The sequence below is a fragment of the Bos grunniens genome, chromosome 23, assembly GCF_055505025.1.
Source record: "Bos grunniens cultivar Pamir isolate PY7600 chromosome 23, Bosgru_T2T1.0, whole genome shotgun sequence".
Classification (NCBI taxonomy): domain Eukaryota; kingdom Metazoa; phylum Chordata; class Mammalia; order Artiodactyla; family Bovidae; genus Bos; species Bos grunniens.
In genome coordinates, this window is record NC_141187.1 from 30,384,285 (window position 1) to 30,406,468 (window position 22,184).

The window sequence follows — 22,184 nt, forward strand, 5'->3', positions numbered from 1 at the left end:
ACATGGGTAGCCCATGTATTATGTACATGTACATATATACCCAAATATATAAGGTAAAGAAAATAAGCAATTATGTTAACATTACCAGGAACCAAGATTTTCAACCTGAAAGATTAGTTTTCTCTTATGATTATGAAATAAGAGAAATAAAAGCACAGTGATCCCAAATTTGAATTAGAAAATCATAATGTGATAAACTCATGATGCATTTTCCTTAAAAAAATAATAAAATGCATTTCTTAGCTTCTTTCACAAAGAAGCCCTATTATTATTAATAATAGCCTAACTGGATGCACTGAGCAAGCCTTGCTTATACCCAGATGAAAATCTTATTATTTCCCGCCCAAAAGAAAATGGCTCCTTGAAGAACTGGCTAATTCTAGGTCTGGGAGAAGAAATATACAAGATGATCCTGGAGCACTTTGTCACATCAGATTGTGAGAAAGCTACTGGGGCCATGTCTGGTTAAAGATGGGACACTTTTAAGCATGAAGGAGGATAATATCTGCAATTGATTAATATATGTCAACTATGCAAAAAAAAAAAAAAAAATTCCACCAGTTCATCATGACAACTAAAAACTCACTGGTCACTTTTGGAAGATGCTAGAAACTGAGCTGTGATGGTCGAGTGGTTAAGGCATTGGACTCGAAATCCAATGGGGTTTGCCCGGGCAGGTTCAAATCCTACTCACAGTATTCTCCTTTGGGCTTCCCTTGTGGGTCAGCTGGTAAAGAATCCACCTGCAATGTGGGAGACCTGGGTTCAATCCCTGGGCTGGGAAGATCCTCTGGATGAACGGAAAGGCTTACCCACTCCAGTATTCTGGCCTGGGGTTACCAAGAGTCAGACACGACTGTGCAACTTTCACTTTTCTTTCAGAAACCTTTACTTCTTCTTGAACGCTGGTAAATAAAGACATAGTTTTTATGCCACCAGTCTTGTACAAATGTATCTAAGATCACCAAATGGTTGAGGGACAGTTCTTTATTACAAATTCCAGCTAATAAATGAAGACAAGGTGGAAGAATATCATTCTTTTAACGCCTAATGAAATAAAGGACTGATGCAATAATCAATGGCTGCTAGAAACATATGTGAAAAGCTTACGGGGAATCTTACAATGATGAATCATTCCGACAATACTTGAACCCACTGATCAACCCTAGCATCATAAAAAGAAAGACAATCCAATATTATGTGCTGTCCAATGTAATACAATAGGAAGTAATGACTTGATGTATACTTGCCAAAAGTGATGAACCTAAAACCCATCTATCAGAATCATTTTAACAATGCTAACAGAAATGCAGTCGGCAAATCCCACTTTGGGAAAATTCACAGGACAGAGAATCAGTTATCTTCATCAGATAAATTTCCAGAAGAAAAGGGGTTGGGGTGCAGGTGGGGGAGATAAGAAAAAGGAAACCTAAAGATTGAAAGAGATATGAAGCAAACGCTATGGTGGACTTGTTTGCATCCTGGTTTGAATGAATTAATTGTAATCTAATTTTAAAACATGAGACAAAATTTAACAGACTGTACATTTATATTAAGGAATTGTGCACTTTTAAGGTGTGATAATTGTACTCTTTAAAGTGAGGTTTTGGTATATTGAAGTTTTATTAATAAAATACACCTGGAATTTGCTTAAAATGACACACTGGGGAGAGGGGGAGGATGAGTGGGAGGCAGTTGATGAAACAAAGTTGGTCATGAGCTGGTCATTGTCCATGGGGGTGATAGTTAACACAAGAGCTCATCATATTAATTTCTCCACTTCATGTGTGTTTTAATTTTTCCATAATAAAAAAGTTGACACAAAAAATTTAAGACATCCTGTAAGTGTGGCCTCCCGTGGTCAATATTTGGGAGTGGATCTAATGCAGAACCCCAAAATCCTTTCAAAGGTGTGAAAAGATTTTAATTTTTAGAAAGACTGGCTTAACCTGGAGTATGAGAGGATGTCGTTTCCCTTTCAAAGGCAAATCGTCTGCCTTTTTTCTTCCTTAATTTCCTCAAAATTAATCTCAGGACCAGGTGCACCCTCCTAACTACCCACCTCCCCACACCACCACCACCACCAGCATCGCGCGCAGCAAAGACCTCTGTACAGTGTTGCCACGTGAGGGATGGAAGTTAAACTCAAAGAAGGACTGCCCCTGTTTCCAAGATGATCCCGTAAAAGGAAGAGGCGAGAGGCTTGGAAACCTAAGCCAAGAGGATGACAAGATGACGGAGAGCAAGACTCAGGATTTGCGCCAGAGTTCCAGATTATTACAGGTTTCTTCCTCTTCGACTCCCTTCAACCGGGTGGAGAGCGGGGTAGTCGGATAGGGCGGGCTTCCCGGGCATTTCAGCCAACCGGTTCCAGTTGGGAAACGGCTGGATTACAAAGGCATGGGGAGCCGCCCGCGGATCTCCGTGTGGCCGCGCGCGCGTCTCCGCAGGGGCAGGGCGCATCCAGGTGTCCGGCCCGGGAGAGGCAACTCCCGCAGCGCAGATTCCAGGAGCGCGCAGTCAGCCCCAGCCCGGCTCCCCCATCCTGTTTCCCGCGTCGCCCTCAAGGCACCGTCGATTACAGAAGCATCTGCCTGTTAGGCGACGACAGGGGACAAGGTGACCAGGACCCACATCCCCGCCCCTGCCCTCCCCTCACCCCCTGCATTCCTGCAGAAATCTTCCCGGGGCAAAGTTCACAGTCACCATATCCGGTATTCAGAGTCCGAGTGGTTGACGTCACTCTCTTTATCTCAAAGTTGCCTATTCTGGTATGCAGATTTAGCTTCCTTACAAGAATGGGAGAGCTTCCCCAAGGGCTGAATGCAGATTTCATACTTTCTCCCTCTCCCGACGCTTCGCACAGATCCTGGAATGAGGTGGTTGATAGCATTCACTAAGTGGAAACCGTCTCCTAATGCTTCTTTCTCCGGAAGGACTGGTATCTTGGCAACCCCACTCAACTGCTGTGGAGCAGCTTCACCTCACCTCCTCCAGGACACCTTCCCTAGTCGGGGTTCCTGGCTTTTCCTGTAGGAAGGTCCACACTCCTAAGCCATCGCACTCACTTCGGTAGACTGTGAAGTCCTTGAGGGCAGAAGCTGCCTCTTACTCATCTTGGCTTCCCTCTCCCACCCTTCTTGCACAGTTCTTAGTGAATAAAGGGACATATTGTGACATGGTTTAAATCTGGGAAGGTCTTTCCCCCTGGTCCCTAACCTTAAACTGTGACCTGTCCCTCTTCTGTCCTGTCTGGAGAGAAGCACTTTTGAATCTTTCAGAAGCTGACAAACTTGAATTGGGTCCTGGCCACTCACACGGTGCTATGTTTGGAAAGTGAAGCAGTCACTGAGGCCAAGGCCTAGCTTTCCGTTCTCTAGTTCAAGGTGTTTTCAGCTCCTCCACATCCTGATAACAGTACTAATACCTTCTTTACAGAGTTTAACAGTTTATCAAATGGTTTCATACACCGTATTCCATTTGTTCCTCACAGCCTCTTGAATTAGGTATTGGCCTTGATGCTCAAACTCAGGCTTTTAACAGAAAGCAAACACAAAGCCATATTGAAAAGGCAAAATATGGTTAAAATATGTGATAGTATGGCATAATAAATAATAATCTTTCCATGGTAGTGCCTTCTACCTCGACATCCTCAACTCCTGTATTAATTTCCTAAGTCTGCTCTAACAAATTGCCTCAAACTGGGTGGATTAAAACAAGAGAAACTATTCTCTCACTGTTCTGGACGCTGAATGTCTGGAATCAAGGTGTCAACAGGACCATACTTTCTCAGAAGTATCAAGGGAAGAGCCTTCCTTGCCCTTCAAATTCCTGTGTTTACTGGTAATCTTTGTCCTTTGTCCTTCCTTGGCTTGGAGATGCATCAGTCAAGTCTCCCTGCCTCTAGACTTCACCCTGCTCAATCCATCCTCCAGGACAGAGGCCAACATAACCCCCTCTCCAAAGTTTATTACAAACATTTTCAAACAGAAGAGTTAGAATATTTTATAGGGACCACTCAAATATCGACCACTTAGATTCTATCATTATTTGCTTTATCAAGTGCTTTTTCCATCTATCCTCCCCTTTATCCATCCATCAGTACATCTTATAATTTTATGCTTTTTTAAGTAAGTTGCTTAGGAGCTGCAGGTTCGATCCCTGGTTGAGGAACTAAGATCCCACATGCCACTCAGTCAGAAAAAACAAACAAACAAAAACCCCACAAAACCAGACAAAATCAAGTAAGTTGCAGACTTTCAAATGATGTTTAAAAACATAATCTCATCATGTTAGGACTTGCGGAACATTCAATGGACATTCCATGATGCCTTCTTTGGGGCAAGCGTAAAGCCCAAACCCGTTTGTAAGTGCCTCCAGCCTAATCCCTACCCGACACTGCTTCTTACTTTCCATTCTAGTGAGATCAGTTGCAAGTAAAATTCCCACTCATCATGCTATTTGTCACCTCCCTGACCTGCTCATCTTGTCCCTTCTCATGAGATGGTCCTCGACCTCCAGGGCCTCAAGAATCCCCTTCCCCAGAAAGCCTTTCTTGGTACCTGCCTCACCACAGGAGGGTCGATGCACCTCTTCTCCCCCAGGGCATTCTTCCCTCAATCACTGCACTTAGCTCTATAGATCATAGTGATCTGTTTAGGTGTCTTTCCCACCTTATGTGTGCTCAGTTGCTCAATTGAGTCCTACTCTTTTCAACCCCATGGACTGTAGCCCGCCAGGCTCCTCTGTCCATGAGATTATCCTGGCAAGAATAATGGAGTGGGTTGCCATTTCCTTTTCCAGGGGATCTTCTGGACCCAGAGATAGAACCTGCGTCTCCTGTGGCTCCCACATTGGCAGGCGGATTCTACCACTGAGCCAGCTGGGAAGTCTGTCTTTCTCACCTCTCAAGCCCCCAGATGAAAGCTTCCTAAAAATCATGGATCTTGCTTTATTTGTCTATTGTCCTTCACACCGAGATCCCTGTGTGGCCTATGTGGGTGCCCAGTAAATATCTGTCGAGTGAATGCATGTCTTGTTTTGTCTCTTCTGACATCACTTCCTGCCTTTGTATCATCTTCTCCCACAGAGCCTGACTCCAGATCCCTAAGGTAGAGCTCAGAGGCTAAGAATGAAGAAAAGAAACACTGAAATGTTATCAATGTCCTCCAACCATCGACCCCCAGAAACACACCTGTAGTTGAACACCTTGGGCTTATGACTCTTTGCATCAAAAGAGTAGGGAACTGTGGGACATCTCAGAAAGAGAGTGTTAGAACAAAAACCTATGACAGTATGTGGGCTTTGGTTTGGCGATTTGGGGGCAGGCCTAAGAAAATAGGGGCTTCCCAGGTGGCTCAGTGGAATCAGCCTGCCAGTGCAGAAGACCTGAGTTCAATCCCTGGGTCGGGAAGATTCCATGGAGGAGGAAATGACAACCCACTCCAGTATTCCTGCGTGGGAAATCCCATGGACAGAGGAGCCTGGCGGATTATAGTCCATGAGGTCGCAAAGAGTCAGACATGACTGAGCACACACGGATGCACTCACTAAGGAAGCAGGGATTTTTCACTAGATAGTATGCTGTCAGAAAACAGGATAAATTTTGTAACTATCTCAATCAGTTCTTTCTACAGAGACTTCCTTGGTGGTCCAGTGGTTAAGAATCTGCCTTCCGGCTCAGCCCTGACCCTGTGGGCGTGCGTGGAAAGGGGGCCGGAGAAAGGGGTGGCGCTAAAAAAAAAAAGAATCTGCCTTCCAATTCAGGGGATGTGGGTTCACATACTGCAACTAAGACCCCATACAGCCATAAATAAATAAATATTTTAAAAAATCCTCTCTACCGAGAGAGGAGAACGGTTCTATGAAGACTTACAAGACCTTTTAGAACTAACATCCAAAAAAGATGTCCTTTTCATTATAGGGGACTGGAATGCAAAAGTAGGAAGTCAAGAAACACCTAGAGTAATAGGCAAATTTGGCCTTGGAATATGGAATGAAGCAGGGCAAAGACTAATAGAGTTTTGCCAAGAAAATGCACTGGTCATAGCAAACACCCTCTTCCAACAACACAAGAGAAGACTCTACACATGGACATCACCAGATGGCCAACACCTAAATCAGATTGATTATATTCTTTGCAGCCAAAGATGGAGAAGCTCTATACACTCAACAAAAACAAGACTAGGAGCTGACTGTGGCTCCTGGTCTTATGAACTCCTTATTGCCAAATTCAGACTTAAATTGAAGAAAGTAGGGAAAACCACTAGACCATTCAGGTATGACCTAAATCAAATCCCTTATGATTATACAGTGGAAGTGAGAAATAGATTTAAGGGACTAGATCTGATAGATAGAGTGCCTGATGAACTATGGAATGAGATTCGTGACATTGTACAGGAGACAGGGATCAAGACCATCCCCATGGAAAAGAAATGCAGAAAAGCAAAATGGCTGTCCAGAGAGGCCTTACAAATAGCTGTGAAAAGAGAAGTGAAAAGCAAAGGAGCAAAGGAAAGATATAAGCATCTGAATGCAGAGTTCCAAAGAATAGCAAGAAGAGATAAAGTCTTCCTCAGCGATCAATGCAAAGAAATAGAGGAAAACAACAGAATGGGAAAGATTAGAGATCTCTTCAAGAAAATTAGAGATACCGAGGGAATATTTCATGCAAAGATGGGCTTGATAAAGGACCGAAATGGTATGGACCTAACAGAAGCAGAAGATATTAAGAAGAGGTGGCAAGAATACACAGAAGAACTGTACAAAAAAGATCTTCACGACCCAGATAATCACGATGGTGTGATCACTGACCTAGAGCCAGATATCCTGGAATGTGAAGTCAAGTGGGCCTTAGAAAGCATCACTACGAACAAAGCTAGTGGAAGTGATGGAATTCCAGTTGAGCTCTTTCAAATCCTGAAAGATGATGCTGTGAAAGTGCTGCACTCAATATGCCAGCAAATTTGGACAACTCAGCAGTGGCCACAGAACTGGAAAAGGTCAGTTTTCATTCCAATCCCAAAGAAAGGCAATGCCAAAGAATGCTCAAACTACCGCACAATTGCACTCATCTCACATGCTAGTAAAGTAATGCTCAAAATTTTCCAAGCCAGGCTTCAGCAATATGTGAACTGTGAACTTCCTGATGTTCAAGCTGGTTTTAGAAAAGGCAGAGGAACCAGAGATCAAATTGCCAACATCCACTGGATCATGGAAAAAGCAAGAGAGTTCCAGAAAAACATCTATTTCTGCTTTATTGACTATGCCAAAGCCTTTGACTGTGTGGATCACAATAAACTGTGGAAAATTCTGAAAGAGATGGGAATACAAGAGCACCTGACCTGCCTCTTAAGAAATCTGTATGCAGGTCAGGCAGCAACAGTTAGAACTGGACATGGAACAACAGACTGGTTCCAAATAGGAAAAGGAGTACATCAAGGCTGTATATTGTCACCCTGCTTATTTAACTTATATACAGAGTACATCATGAGAAACGCTGGACTGGAAGAAGCACAAGCTGGAATCAAGATTGCTGGGAGAAATATCAATAACCTCAGATATGCAGATGACACCACCCTTATGGCAGAAAGTGAAGAGGAACTAAAAAGCCTCTTGATGAAAGTGAAAGTGGAGAGTGAAAAAATTGGCTTAAAGCTCAACATTCAGAAAACGAAGATGATGGCATCTGGTCCCATCACTTCATGGGAAAGAGATGGGGAAACAGTGGAAACAGTGTCAGACTTTATTTTTTTGGGTTCCAAAATCACTGCAGATGGTGACTGCAGCCATGAAATTAAAAGACGCTTACTCCTTGGAAGGAAAGTTATGACCAACCTAGATAGCATATTAAAAACCAGAGACATTACTTTGCCAACAAGGTCCGTCTAGTCAAGGCTATGGTTTTTCCTGTGGTCATGTATGGATGTGAGAGTTGGACTGTGAAGAAGGCTGAGCGCTGAAGAATTGATGCTTTTGAACTGTGATGTTGGAGAAGACTCTTGAGAGTCTGTTGGACGGCAAGGAGATCCAACCAGTCCATTCTTAAGGAGATCAGCCCTGGGATTTCTTTGGAAGGAATGATGCTAAAACTGAAACTCCAGTACTTTGGCCACCTTATGCGAAGAGTTGACTCATTGGAAAAGACTCTGATGCTGGGAGGGATTGGGGGCAGGAGGAGAAGGGGACGACAGAGGATGAGATGGCTGGATGGCATCACTGACTGGATGGACGTGAGTCTGAGTGAACTCCGGGAGTTGGTGATGGACAGGGAGGCCTGGCGTGCTGCGATTCATGGGGTCGCAAAGAGTTGGACATGACTGAGTAACTGAACTGAACTGAACTGAAAGAAATAATAGCATTTTTTTTTGGCCATAGGAAGGAGTGCTTGATATTTTGTGGGTGGCACAGTGACTGTTTTTTTGTTTGTGCTCAGATAGAATTATAAGCTGGCCTTGCTTTGTCTTGTGATTTCAGTGTGAGCTCATCTGAGGTCGTTGTTTTGTAAGACAGTTTATGCCTAATAGGAGAATAACGCGGTTTGCCTGTGAGTGTCAAGCCAGCTTCTGAAAGTCAGAGCCTGCTGTTTTGTCAGAGGCTTCTCCGTGTTTAAGTGGTAAACTGGCTGAAGGATGAATTAGTGGGGTTGGGGCACATGTGTTTACCTGCATAGAAGCCAGTTCAATGCCAGAAACTTTCAAACAGAGTAAGTCTTGAGTTTATCTCCAGTGTCCAACTGCCAACTCAACCATGTAATTCCAGGTCACCGGGCAGACACATTTACCCTCATGGTCATCACCCGCATGGCCATGGGAGGGGACTGGTGACCCCAGGCACTGGTGAAGCTGAGTCATGACGAGGGAGAGGCCAGCTTCCTTCGATGGCCTTGGCTGCGACCTCTCCCAGACTCCTGCTCCCCAGACATCCCGCATTCTCACAGGACAGAGACTGCAGCTTGACTCCTTGGTCTGCCTGTTTTTGTTTGTCATCCTGCCCAGAATCACAGCCTCACAGTGACTTCCTTACCTATTCATGTGAGCCCTGAGGAAAACCTATTAGATATGAATTCTTTGTTGGTTTTGTGACTCTAACCAGACTGGTTGAGCTCCCTGGACCCCAAGGGCCTTGTTGTCTCTGCTCCCTGCCTTTGATGATCTCACCCTTGCCATCAGTTTCTGGATTCCAGTGACTCATGCAGATGCCTGGCTCCTGAGTTCTCCAGGGATGCTCTTTAAGGACAGGCAGGAGAGAGGCCATGACCTTGCCTCCTTCTGGGAGGATAGTCTGGGGTGTCTATCCAACAATCTAGTGAATCCCCTTCTCCCATAAAGCCCTGAACATCTCCTCCCAAACCACAGCTCTCACATGACTGCCTCCCGCCTCCTGCCTTCATGATCCTTTTCTGCCAAGATGGCACCTCTCCTGTTAGAGTTCCTGGCTTTCATCTTCATGTTCTGTCCTGACCCAGCACTGGTCCCTTCTCTTCCTTCAGGCACAAGTCTGTTTTTTACCAGTTCCACTTGCTTGCTGTAAGACTTTGAATAAATTAATTAAGTCTCTGGGCTTCAGTTTTTGCATCTGTAAACTGTGGATAATGATAATTACCTTTTACTATTGCTGTGTGGATTAGTGTTTTTTTTTTTTTTAGTACACACATAATAATTAATGTATGGCTCCCCTGGTGACTCAGTGGTAAAGAATCCACCTGCTAATGCAGGAGCTGCTGGAGATGTGGATTGATCCGTGGGTTGGGAGGATCCCCTGGAAGAGGAAATGGCAACCCACTCCAGTATCCTTGCCTGGAGAATCCCATGGAGAAAGGAGGCTGACGGGCTGCAGTTCATGGCTCACAAAAAGTAGGATACGACTGAGCAACTGAACAACAACAGGAGCCCCACATCCTGCCCAGTGAGCTCAGGAAGTCAATGATTCCTAGGACATGCTCTCTGCACACATAAAAAACAATAATTTGTGGACCAGCTGGACCACGTAGGGACAAGAAAACTCCTCTGCCTAACCTGGAGGAGGAGCTGATGACGGACGTATGACATCTACTCAAGAAAGACAAAGAAGTTCTTCCCCTCCCCACTTTTCTTTTGTTTATAAAACCCTAGTCCAGTAAGTGCTCAGCATGGCATTTCTCGTCTGCCTGCTTGTAAGCCTCACAAGCATCCTATTCTAATAAGTCACTTCTTATCTATAAAAAAAAAAAATTTAAACCAGACAGGTACAATGAAAGTCTACTTTAGTCAGTGTCCGCCTGGATCCTAGTTTGATGTGGTCCTTCAGGACATTTTTTCTGTGCATTTATATGCATATTTATGCACAAATGGAAATATATATGTGAATTGTGTGTACATAGCTTAAAAACATCTATAAACTGAGGATAGTGGGGATGATGAAGCTATCTGTTTGTGGACCAAGTAGGTTGGTGGTTTTTTTTTTTTAAAGCTGTTTCTTTTGTGAAAGCAAACCAATAGATAATACCTAAATTGAAAAAGCATGCACTAATAATATAATCGTGTTTACAGATATGGAGGCACATACCAAAAAGTAAATCAGCTAAAAGAGTTGAAAGTGGTGGAGGTGGGTGGGGCTGCTGGTTTTTCTCATTAACTCATTATTTGCCTTTTCATGTGCAGTTATAACTCCAGTCACATTCCCAAAAATAATCTGTGCTTTGTGTTCCTTTCTCTCCCTCATCAGCAATGTAGAGATCTGCTGCCCACTCATGCCCTCAGACCAGTTTCACATACTTCCTTCCTCCTCCTCCTCCAGCCCGTGCAGCCCTCTGAGTCCATTCTGCACCTGCAGCCAGAACCCTGCTTCATCAGAGTGTGTCTGATGCAACATGCTTCAGCAGAGTGTGTTTCTCCCCATTTAAAAACTGTCTGAGGGGACTTCCCTGTTGGTCCAGTGGTTAAGAATCCATCTTCCAAATCAGGGGGCACGGGTTCAGTCCCTGGTAGGGGAACTAAAACCCTACATGCCAAGGGGCAACTAAAACTGTGTGCTGTAAATAGACAGGCCAACTAGAGAAGCCTGCACATTGCAAGGAAGACCCAGCACTGCCAAAAAACAAAACAAAACTCTCTGAGGACAAACTAGTGGTTACTAGTGGGGAGACAATACAGGGGTAGGGAGTTAAGAGGTATAAACTATTATGTATAAAATAAGCTACAAGGATATATTGTACAGGGAATATAGCCAATATTTTATAATAACTATGTGCTGTGTGCTGGGCCAGGTTGCTTCGGTCCTGTCAACTCTTTGCAACGCTATAGACTTTAGCCTGCTAGGCTCCTCTGTCCATGGGATTCTCCAGGCATGAATACTGGAGGCTTGTCATGCCCTCCTCCAGGGAATCTTCCCAACCTAGGGATTGAACCCAGATCTCCCACATTGCAAGTGGATTCTTTACCATCTTAAAAGTAAAGAAAAAAGTTTCTGAGACTCACCTAGGAGAACAAGGTTAATATTAAGCCTTTTGCATGGCAAGTCCCAGCTCCAGCCCCAGGCACAAGCATCCTTACCATACACATCATCTTCACCAAGGTCAACTGCCTGCCATTCTCCAGACACACCTTGCTCTCCTGGGCTTCCCTGGCTCTGTACTCCCTGTTTCCTCTGACCAAACCTTCCCTGTGTATCTTTAATATGGATCACAACTCATAGGGCAAAAATCTTGCACTTTTAAACCATGAGTATTAGCTGCTGCTGCTAAGTCACTTCAGTCGTGTCTGACTCTGTGCGACCCCATAGACGGTAGCCCACCAGGCTCCCCCGTCCCTGGGATTCTCCAGGCAAGAACACTGGAGTGGGTTGCCATTTCCTTCTCCAATGCATGAAAGTGCAAAGTGAAAGTGAAGTCACTCAGTTGTGTCTGACCCTCAGCGATCCCATGGACTGCAGCCTACCAGGCTCCTCCGTCCATGGGATTTTCCAGGCAAGAGTACTGGAGTGGGGTGCCATTGCCTTCTCTGAGTATTAGAGGTCTTCACAAATCGATCCAAAGAAGTCGTCCTCATCTTTCCTAATGGCTCCATGAATTAAATGAGATAATGTATGTGAAAGTGCTTTGCCTGCTCTTTGGCACCTAGAAATGGTCAACGAATGTTTCTTTACTTCATTTAAGTTCCTATTACTCCAACATAATGGAGAAGCACTCTCACTATCCCTTAACAGTATAGTTGTAAGATCCCTCCTCAACCCTGACTAGAGCTAGGCAATGGTTTTAAATCCATCATGAATTAAATGTCACTGAACTCCATCCAATTCCCTTCACATCCCTTGTTTATTCTCTTTGAACTCACTCAACTCTTGGGAGCTCTCCCAGGCTGTGTTTGCTTGCTTATGCCTCAAAGGCCCTCTCCCACCACCACCTCCACCATCCACTAGGGAAATACTTTCCTTCTTCCAAGATCAGATGGTGTCACTTCCCCCTGAAAGCCACCCTCCCCCAGAGAAGAGCCCCAGTCGTCTGGGTGGCCATGCTGTCCTGTACTTGCTGCTCACATCACTCCTCGATTAGCTCAACCTTCTGAAGGCAGACTGCCTTAGCATCTTTAGGGCTTAGCACATTGCCTGACACATAATAGCGGCCCCATAAATGTTTGCTGGATGAAAATCTTCAAGTCCCTAAAAGTCTAATCTCCTTTTCTATATAATATGACATATACAGAAGCAGCTGCACTTGTAGTATAAAGGATAAAGGAGAGTGTTTAGAGTCTTACTAGCTGTGTGATTTGGGGCAAGTCACTTGACCTCTCTGAGCCTTGACCTACCTCAGGAGAATGAAGTAAATTAAAAATACGCAAAAGAGCTATAGAAAGCAGCAATTGTCATTACTGACTCTTCTCCAAACTCATTTGCAACTTAGTTTTGACAAATCGCCCTAAATCAAGTCACTTCTGTGAAACCGTCTCTCTCCTCTCCATCTGTTCCCCATTCATTCCCAGTGCTCTGGTTTCACCCGCCGGCCCCCTTCATCTGATTTGGTGGGCCCTGTTCTCTGCTAATTCCCCCTGTGACGTCTCTGCAGCCTTTGCCTTTCTCCTTTTACGTGTAGAAGAATCTTTTTTTTTTTTTTTTACGTGTAGAAGAATCTTCACAGCTTCTGCGGAGCCATCCCAGGAGCCTTGGTGGGGGGCCTTTTCCTCCACTTCCTTGAAGCCCCTCCCTGTCCTCCCGGCCACACACACCACCCCTGGGGGCGGGGGCGCCGGGCGTGGCCGGTTGACGCTCACAAAGGTGCACAGAGGTGGCAGATAAAAGGATGCGCGATGCCACGCTCGGCGCCGGGAGGGGCTTGACCCCTGTGGGGAGCCGCAGAGACTGCAGGTCCCTCGAAGCCAGTTTGCCTCCCAAAGATGCAGGGCAGGGCAGGACTGGGCTGGAGGGGAATGTGGGGGTAAGGGAGGAAGTAGGCGCACATCTGAAGCTCCGGAGGAAGTCAAAGGGAGAGGCTCCCGAGCTAATTGGCAGGCCGGATGCCAGCAACATGCCAGCGATGTTTTGGTGACACCTCACCTGGGAAGGGAGGAGGGAGAGTCTGTCATGTGGGCCAAGACCTGAGAGGCACGTGGGGCTCATCTCAACTGCTCTCCAGCTCATTAGGCTTTTCTAGGTCATTCTCTGTATTACTGTCTCCCTCAAGGGTGCCCCTGCTCTGCCTCACGCTTGCTTTCATGTTTCTGACTTGGTCTCTCTGACTCACTGTCCCTGTCTCTGACTCTCATTGTGTCTCCCTTTGTATCTCTGTCCCTGGGAGTCAGGAGTCAGGTTGAGAGAAGAGGCACTTGAACCCAGCCCTCCCTGACTCTGCCTTCTGCAACCTTTGACCTTGGGCAAGCAAGCCTGGGCCTTAGTTTCTTCCCTTTGGCTGAATGTTATGAACGCCCCTGGAGTAGTTAGTGAAATTTTAAAAATAAAAATAATAAGAAGCTTTGAAGATTATAAATTTCTATATAACCATGAACTATTCTTTTTGGTGCTGTCACTGCTCATAATGTCATACGCTTACCTGGGCCTTGTTGAGGTTTGGGGAAGTCATTCTGGCTTATGCATGATTTGCTTGAGCTCATGTTAACTAGAACACCCTGTCTTACAACCTGTAGAGCATGCATCTGCTTTAACCATTAAAGAAAAGAATGTATCTAAAAAACAAAATGGAGTAATTGTGGTTTAAGCATTCAAAATGGAACCAGGTGGCCAGTACAGCTGTTGTTTCAAAGAGGTTCCCGCATTACTAAGAACTCGAATTTTCTGAACTGGATCAAAGTCAAGGACACCAGCCATTTTCAAAATAATATCTGCTAACAGCTGTTAGGTATAACCTTGTGGTCTCAAGGTCTCCCCTTGCAACTATGCAACCATTTTGGACCCCAACCAATCCTTCTTGCCAGCTTCAGTCCTAATTCTTGACAAATATCTTATGTGACCTTGGAGGTTTTGCCTTTATAAGCCTCTGCCATTTGTCATCCACGCTTTTGAGTCTGTATTTCCCACGCTGTAGTCCTCAATCTGGCTCAAATAAAAACTCTCTTCTATTTTTATTATTGGAGAAGGCGATGGCACCCCACTCCAGTACTTTTGCCTGGAAAATCCCATGGATGGAGGAGCCTGGTAGGCTGCAGTCCATGGGGTCGCTAGAGTCAGACACGACTGAGCGACTTCACTTTCACTTTTCACGTTCACGTATTGGAGAAGGAAATGGCAACCCACTCCAGTGTTCTTGCCTAGAGAATCCCAGGGATGGGGAGGCCTGGTGGGCTGACGTCTATAGGGTCGCACAGAGTCGGACACAACTGATTATTGATTATTTCTGTGGACATTGCACAGTTCACAAAGCAATCGGGGACTTCCCTGGGGTCAAGTGGTTGAGAGTCCCCTGCCAATGCAGGGGACATGGGTTCCCTGTTTTGGGAAGATTCCGCATGCCACAGGGCAACTGGGCCCGTGTGACCCAGTTACTGAAGGCCGCTAGCCTAGAGCCTGTGCTCTGCAATGAGAAGCCACTGCAATGAGAAGCCCGTGCACCACAACGAAGAGTAGCCCCCTCCCCACGCCCCCCTCCCACTGCTCACTACAAGTAGAGAAAGCCCATGCAGCAACGAAGACCCAGTGCAGCCATAAATAAAAAATTAAAACAAAACAAAAAAACACCCTGAAGCAACTGAATATCTGACAGGCATCTCAGCTTCACATGCCCACCATTTAACTCCTGACTTTGCACCCCAACTGGCCCCTCATGGTCTTCCCTACCTCCATCCAGGGCAGTTCCATCGTCCCAAGGTGCTTGAGCCAAATCTCTTGGAGATTCCTGTTTTGCTCTCATACCCCAAATGCAACTCAGCGGTAACCTTATCAGCTCTCCATCAGCTCACATCCAGAAGTCAGCCCTTTCTCATCACCTTCATTCCTTACTAGGCTCACCTCACTCAGTACCAAAGAAAGTCCTCACAGTGGCCTCAAGACCACACACAGTCAGCCCATCACCTCTCTACCTACCTACCACTCTCCCCACTGCTCTGTCTGCCCCAGCCACATGGCCTTCATGCTAAATCTCACATATCATAGGCTTTTGCCCCTGATTTTCCCTCAGTCTGGACCATGCTCCTTCCAGATAAGCAACTGGCTCATTCTTTCATCCATTTCAAATCCTTGCTTGAATATTATTTAGTACAGTTATAACCCTACTCACTCTATCTAACACCTCTATCTTCCTTCCAAGCTTTATGTTGTTTTATGATACCTATCATACTTTTCACTTATTTATCTGGTATGTATCTGTTTTCCCCATTAGAATGTAAGTCTCATAGGGGCAGATTCCTGTCTGCTTTATTCTCTGCTGAGTCCCCACCTCCCATCAATACCTAGCACATAGTAGGTGCTTAATAGCCTTTTGATGAATACATGAATATAAATTATTTCCTTTGATCCTTAAAACAATTTTTGAGATAAGTATGGTTGTTCCTGCTTTATAGTCACAAAAAGAACAAGACTTGAATCAAATCTTGAATACCCCACTGTTTCCAAATGGGATGTGCGTGTTCCTTCAGTTTCTGCAGGTTCTTGCCTAGTTTAGTTAGAAGGAGCAGAGGTCTCAGATTTCTCAGTTCAAAATGAGGGATTAAGACTTCCCAGCGGTCTAGTGGTTAAGAATCCATCTTCCAAGCAGGGGACACCAGTTCGATCCCTGGTTGGGGAACTAAGATCCCATATGCCACACAGCACAGTTCCCCTCCCCCTCAAACATGTACAAAATGAGAGATTTAGACCAGTTAGTTTTCCATCTTCTAGAGAATTATGCCTCCTTAGCCGCTTCAGTCCAAGTTCTTCTCCCTCTTCCCAGCCTCATCCCTTCCTGGGTCCAGGGAAGTGAGGCTAAATGGTTTGCCAGATCCACTGGGAAACTGTGACCCACAGATTCATGAGAAACCTTTTCATTTCTTGCTTCCTACACTCCATACATCTCACTGGTTGAGTCTCTGATTCTGTCCAGGAAATAGTGAAGTGAAGTGAAAGTCACTCAGTCGTGTCCGACTCTTGAGACCCCATGGACTGTAGCCCGTAAGTTTCCTCTGTCTGTGGGATTGTCCAGGCAAGAATACTGGAGTGGGTTGCCATCCAGAAAATAGGATGACTACAAAGAAAAGAGAGAGACAGAGTAAGAAAGAGAAAATGATGGAGGAGAAGGCAGGGAGTGAAGGAGATGGAGTAGGCAGGTAAGTGGATGTTAGGAAACACTCTGCAGAGAGAGGCAATGGTTGTGAACTGGTGTCCCACTGAAACAAGGTATTTCATCACTTGGTCATTCCTTCCTCTCCTGTGATCCCATTGCAACTCCCACAGCTCAAGAGCTTTTCCTGTTTCCCTAAATAGTTCTTGCATCAACCCAGTTGCCCATTGCAGGAACTAGGAGTTCACCCCTGATTTTCCTCTCCCTTACCCTCCAATGACCACTCCAACACTTTCTTAAGTTCTGTATACAAAATATATTTCAAATTGGTCTGTTCATCTCCCAGTCCACTGGCTACCATCTAACTGAAGCCATCATCACCTCTCACCTAAAGTACTGGAATAGTTTTCGCTCTTCAAATGGCTATCTTGCACAGCTCCAGGGGATGTCACTAGCATGTCGTGGCCTTGGGTCTCTCCCATTCCACTCTTGCTTTAATCCACTGCTCACAACTTAAGACTCTGCACAGTTGGTCTTTGCCTAAGTTTTTATCTACCTTGTAACATCTTCACTCCCCTGCTCCCCATGCACCAGGTTTGTTTTGTTTCTTTTTTTTTGTTTGTTTAGGATTTTTAAAAGTTTTATTTATTTTTTGGCTGAGCTGTGCAGCTTGCCGGATCTTAACTCCTGGACCAGAGATCAAACCCACATCCTTGACAGTAAAAGTGCTGAGCTCTAAACACTGGTCAGCTTTGTTTAAATTAGCCTCAATTGCTCTTGCCTTAGAGTCTTTGCAAAGTTGTTCCCTCTGCCTGGAAAACCCTTCCCTCTATTCTGTGCTTAACGAACTCTTATTCATCTTTCAGTTACCCTCTTAAATGTCACCTCTTCAGAGAGCACTTCCTCAGCCCCTCATTTAAACTAGGGCCCCTGCTATCAGTCTCTCTGCTGGATCTTTAAAGAGTTGCCAGATTTAGCAAGTACAAATACAAGACACCTACTTGAAATCTGAATTTCAGATAAATAATGAATCAATTTTTTTAGTAAAAGTATGCTCCCAAACATATTTGGAAGATACTTAAATAACTCCGGGAGTTGATGATGAACAGGGAGGCCTGGCATGCTGCAATTCATGGGGTCACAAAGAGTCGGACACAACTGAGCGACGGAACTGAACTAAATAGTTTTTAAAAATTCATCAGTTATCTAAAATTCAAATTTGCTAGTATTTTACCTGGCAACTCTAGATATGGATTGGCTTTATTTCCATTCTGTTTGGTTGAGAAGTAGAAAACTATTTCTCAGAAATTTTTGCAGCTGGGTTCTGAACCAGAATTAAGGCTGGCCAATTAGAGGTATTTGTATGATATTTGAAAGGCAGAAGTGAGGGGGAAGCCATTTTCCTGTAACAGATGGTCAGGTGGACAAGCTCCAATAAACATGAGAGGTTCGTGGCAGTAGGCCAGTTGGGGGAGTGACTGCAGCATTTCTGATCTCTGGTGATTGACCCTGAAGTCAATCACCCAGTTAGGACCTCTTGACTCTTAATTCTCCAAGTTTTTCAACGATTTTCTTGTCAACTGGTTCCCTGGATTAAATCCCTTGCTTAAAATACCCAAAGAGGTTTCCTCTGCCTGCACGGAGGCCTTCCTGGTACAGTTCTCATCACCCTGTTCTTTCCCTTCATATCAGTTTGTGTACATTGTGTGACTAGACAGTATTCCTCTCACCCACAGACTCTAAGCTGCCTGAAGACAGGCCCCTTTCAACTCTAAGGTTCTACAAATCTCTGTAATAGAGGAAGCAATCAGAACTGAGTTAGCTACATTTGGTGCACTGCACAGGTTAATACATTGTTAGTTTGGAAGACTCATTCTTCAATGAGATGCTCAATTTTTTTTTTTTTTGGTTGTGCCAGGCAGCAGGTGGCATCTTGTTTCCCCTACCAGGGATCAAACCCATGCCCACTGCAGTGAAAGCACAGAGTCTTAACCACTGGACATCCAGGGAAGTTCCAAGATGCTGATCGTGAATACGTTGAAGGAGGACAAGAGTTAAAAAAGGAAATGAAAAGATGACTAGGCGAAAGGGAATGTCTAAATACATAAATTGGACCCTATAATCCCCACCACCACCACTTAAAGCCCTTCAGTGGCATTGCACTTTGTAGAACCAAACCCAACTTCTAATCTGGTCCCTAAGGCCCTGCACAGCTTGGTTCTTAGTATCTCTCCAGTGTCTCTTTATACCATTCTTGTCACACCTCATAGCATGCCATCTTCATCAAGATCTTTCCTTCTGCAGGGCCTTTGCACCTACTGTGCCTGCTGCCTAGAAAGCTCTCCCCCCAAATTTTTACTTCTGGCTCTCTCTCATCAGTCAGAGCTCAGCTTAAATGTCACCTCCTCAGAGAAGCTTTTTCTAGCAGCCTATTAAAAGCAGTGAACATCTCCTCCAGTTAATTCCTCTTACATTATCCACTTTATATTCTCCAAAGAACTTATGACATCTATAATTATCTTGTTAACTTATTTGTTTACTTGCTTATTGTTGATCTTTCCCAATAAGATCTAAATTGCCAGAGGATAAGGGGCCATGGCTGGCTTGTTCACCAGCGTATCCTCACTCCTAGAACAGTGTTTGACATATAGAATGTTGTGTTAGTCACTCAGTCATGTACAATTGTTTGTGACCCCATGGACTGTAGCCCATCAGGCTCCTCTGTCCATGGGATTCTCTAGGCAAGAATACTAGAGTGGGTAACCATTCCCTTCTCCAGGGGAGCTTCCTGACTGCTTCATAAATAGTTGCTAAATGATTAAATGAATGGATGAATGAATGTTCAGCTCTTAAAGCTCAGATGCTTAATGAAAGCAGCTCTTAAGGCCTAGGGGACACTAAGAGAAAAAATGATTAGTAATTGTCTAAGGGGGAATTTAAAGGACAGATAAAGAAATGTCAGTGATATTAATGGAGGGTTATCAGAAGGAAAGAGAATAAAAGGGCATCCTGAATGAACTTGAAGGAGAGGCAACATCTGGGAGAAACTGTTAGCCTTAAGCATGGATTTAAAGGGAGAGGGATAAAGGAGGCTTCCGGTAGGGAAAATAAAATCTCAGAAGAGAGGAAGTAATGCTTAAGGGAAAGAGCATAGAATTCGGAGGTGGGAAATCTGAATTTCACTCCCACTTCTGCCTCTAACCCGCTGTTTGAGCCCAGGCAAATCCCTTACCATGATGGAATCCGAGTTGTCACTGTAAAATATCTGGATTCTCAACCCCACAGCTGATAAATGGCTAAACAAGAGATCAGGCAATATGGATGACAGTCCTATATAACCCTGGTCACATTTTTGAGCATCAAGATTTCTCATTTAATCTGACCTAATCTTTGTCCTCGATGTCAGTCTTAAATTCATACTTCCTGAGGCTGCCCTGAGCCTCAGAAGATGTTTTACTCAGAGTTCTTGGAGCCATTGAATAGGAAAGCCGCCGTGCTCTATTAGGATCAGTCATGTTAAAGCACATTGTAAACAGCAGTCTTTTTTTTTTTTTTTTTTTCTAAAAAAAGTATTTCTGGAAGGAATCAAGGCTGCAGAAACTCTTTGGGAAGGAGTATAGTGAGTGGGAATTGAGAAAGAATAATGGTTTTCTTCATCAATGCTCCTTACCCCTGGGCCTCTTTTCCCACTTTCAGTTTTTTCCTCCAAGATGCTTCACATGCTTTGTTCAGGCTTTTTCATTTCTCTCCAACTCAACCCAACCCATCCTTCATTTACAAGCCACCTCCTCCAGGAAGCCTTCCTGAAATAGTTTCCACTCATTCTCTGACCTATAAACAAAACCCTCCACTCACTCTTCTCCCTTCAGCACACCTTTACAATTTGGCAGTGACAGATCTTGGTCAATGATAGAGATACCTCATTTGTTTCATCACACTCCCTGATTCAGTAATGGCAGATTTTGGATGATGATGGATATATTTTACCCACCTTATCATACTTCCTAAGGGCAGGGGCCATGGCTGGCTTGTCATCAGTCTCCCAAACACCTTTTCATACCTGCCTCTTCCCCTCCAAGGCTCCTAAAGACTTGTAGGCTCTTTAATAACATGGGGATGTTGGAGATACATAGTTTTTCAAGGCAGAAGCTGGTGGGTCTCCTTTTGCCTAGCAAAACAATAATAATAATAATAAAAAAAAAAACGATGGGATGTACTGACATGGGAAGAGATAGACTGAAAAATAAACAAAAGAAGAAAAAAAGGAAGAGGTGGAAAAGAAATGAGAGAATTATGCAAGGCCTTCCCACCTCTAGCATCTTCATTGCCATGCATGGGTGTCTAATTACAACATTCGGCAGCATCACAAGCAGATATCCTGTATGGAGTTGGAAAGGGGTAGGTAGAGTTATGTAGGAGACACCTGTATTAAGAAGATATGTTGCTAACCAAGAGGCAGGAAGCAGTCATGGTCAACTAGAGCAAGCCAAGCCAACACACCAAAAATCAGCTCTGCCCAACCGCTTCTCTGAAAATGGAATAAACCAAGGGAGAATTAGAGGATCAAGTGTAGAGTTGTTGGAGATTCTAGCAAGGAAGGGAGAAAGTCTTGAAAAGTGAGACATTTCCTGGCGGTGAAACTACTGAACCACTGAAGCTCATGTGATCTAGAGCCCATGCTCTACAATGAGAGAGTAACCCCTGCTCACCAGCAACTAGAGAAAGCTGGCACGCAGCAACGAAGACTGAGTGCAACCAAAAAGTAAGTTAATTTAATTAAATTTAAAAGACAAATTATCATGAACTTTTGTTTGAAATCTGTGAAACAACACACACTTGTTATCTTATAGTTCTGTAGTTCAGAAGCCTAAAAGGGGTCTTACAGGGTGTCAGAGTGCTGGACTCCATCTGGAATCCATCTCCTTGCCTTCTCCAGCGTCTAGTGGCCACCTACTTCCTTTGCTCACGGCTCCCCATCCTCAGTCTTCAAAGCCAGCAGTGTCAGGCTGAGTACTCTCATGACTCTTTAATCCAAAGAGGAAGATCGTCCTCTTCTGCTTCTGTCCTCCACCTTTTTTGGCCACACCACAATGCATACCAATTCTTAGTTCCCTGACCAGGTATCCAACCCGCATTCCCAGCAGTGCAAGTGTGGAGTCTTAATCACTGGACTGCCAGGGAAGGCCCTGTCCTCCACTTTTAAGGACCTTGGATAATCTAGAATAATTTTATGACTTAAAACTCAACTGATTAGCAACCTTAATTCCATCTGCAAGCTTAATTCCCCTCTGCCATGTAAGGTAACATGTTCACAGGTTCCACACCACAGGTAACATGTTCACAGGAATTAGAACATGGGCATCTCTGGGGGGATCGTTATTCTTCCTATCATAACATGGAAGTCCATTTCACAACATAGATTTTGGTTATATCTGTAGCCATTTGATTGCATAGCTGTGCATTTTATGAGAGGGGAGCTGGGAGATTTGTTTCAAGATGAGTGTAT

The 22,184-nt window shown here is 44.5% G+C and overlaps 2 long non-coding RNA genes and 1 other non-coding gene across 3 annotated transcripts; 2 read left to right on the top strand and 1 right to left on the bottom strand.

Moving 5' to 3' along the window:
- The first annotated feature begins 616 nt into the window (after window positions 1–616).
- Window positions 617–698, top strand: TRNAS-CGA (transfer RNA serine (anticodon CGA)). Its single transcript has one exon. It is a non-coding gene; the product is annotated as a tRNA-Ser (tRNA).
- A 1,719-nt stretch (window positions 699–2,417) lies between these two features.
- LOC147347175 (uncharacterized) lies at window positions 2,418–5,027 on the top strand. Its single transcript, XR_015152202.1, has 2 exons — window positions 2,418–2,619; window positions 4,804–5,027. It is a non-coding gene; the product is annotated as an uncharacterized LOC147347175 (long non-coding RNA).
- Window positions 2,718–20,846, bottom strand: LOC147347176 (uncharacterized). Its single transcript, XR_015152203.1, has 2 exons — window positions 20,670–20,846; window positions 2,718–2,869 (listed from the first exon to the last, which is right to left on the bottom strand). It is a non-coding gene; the product is annotated as an uncharacterized LOC147347176 (long non-coding RNA).
- Window positions 20,847–22,184: the final 1,338 nt, after the last annotated feature.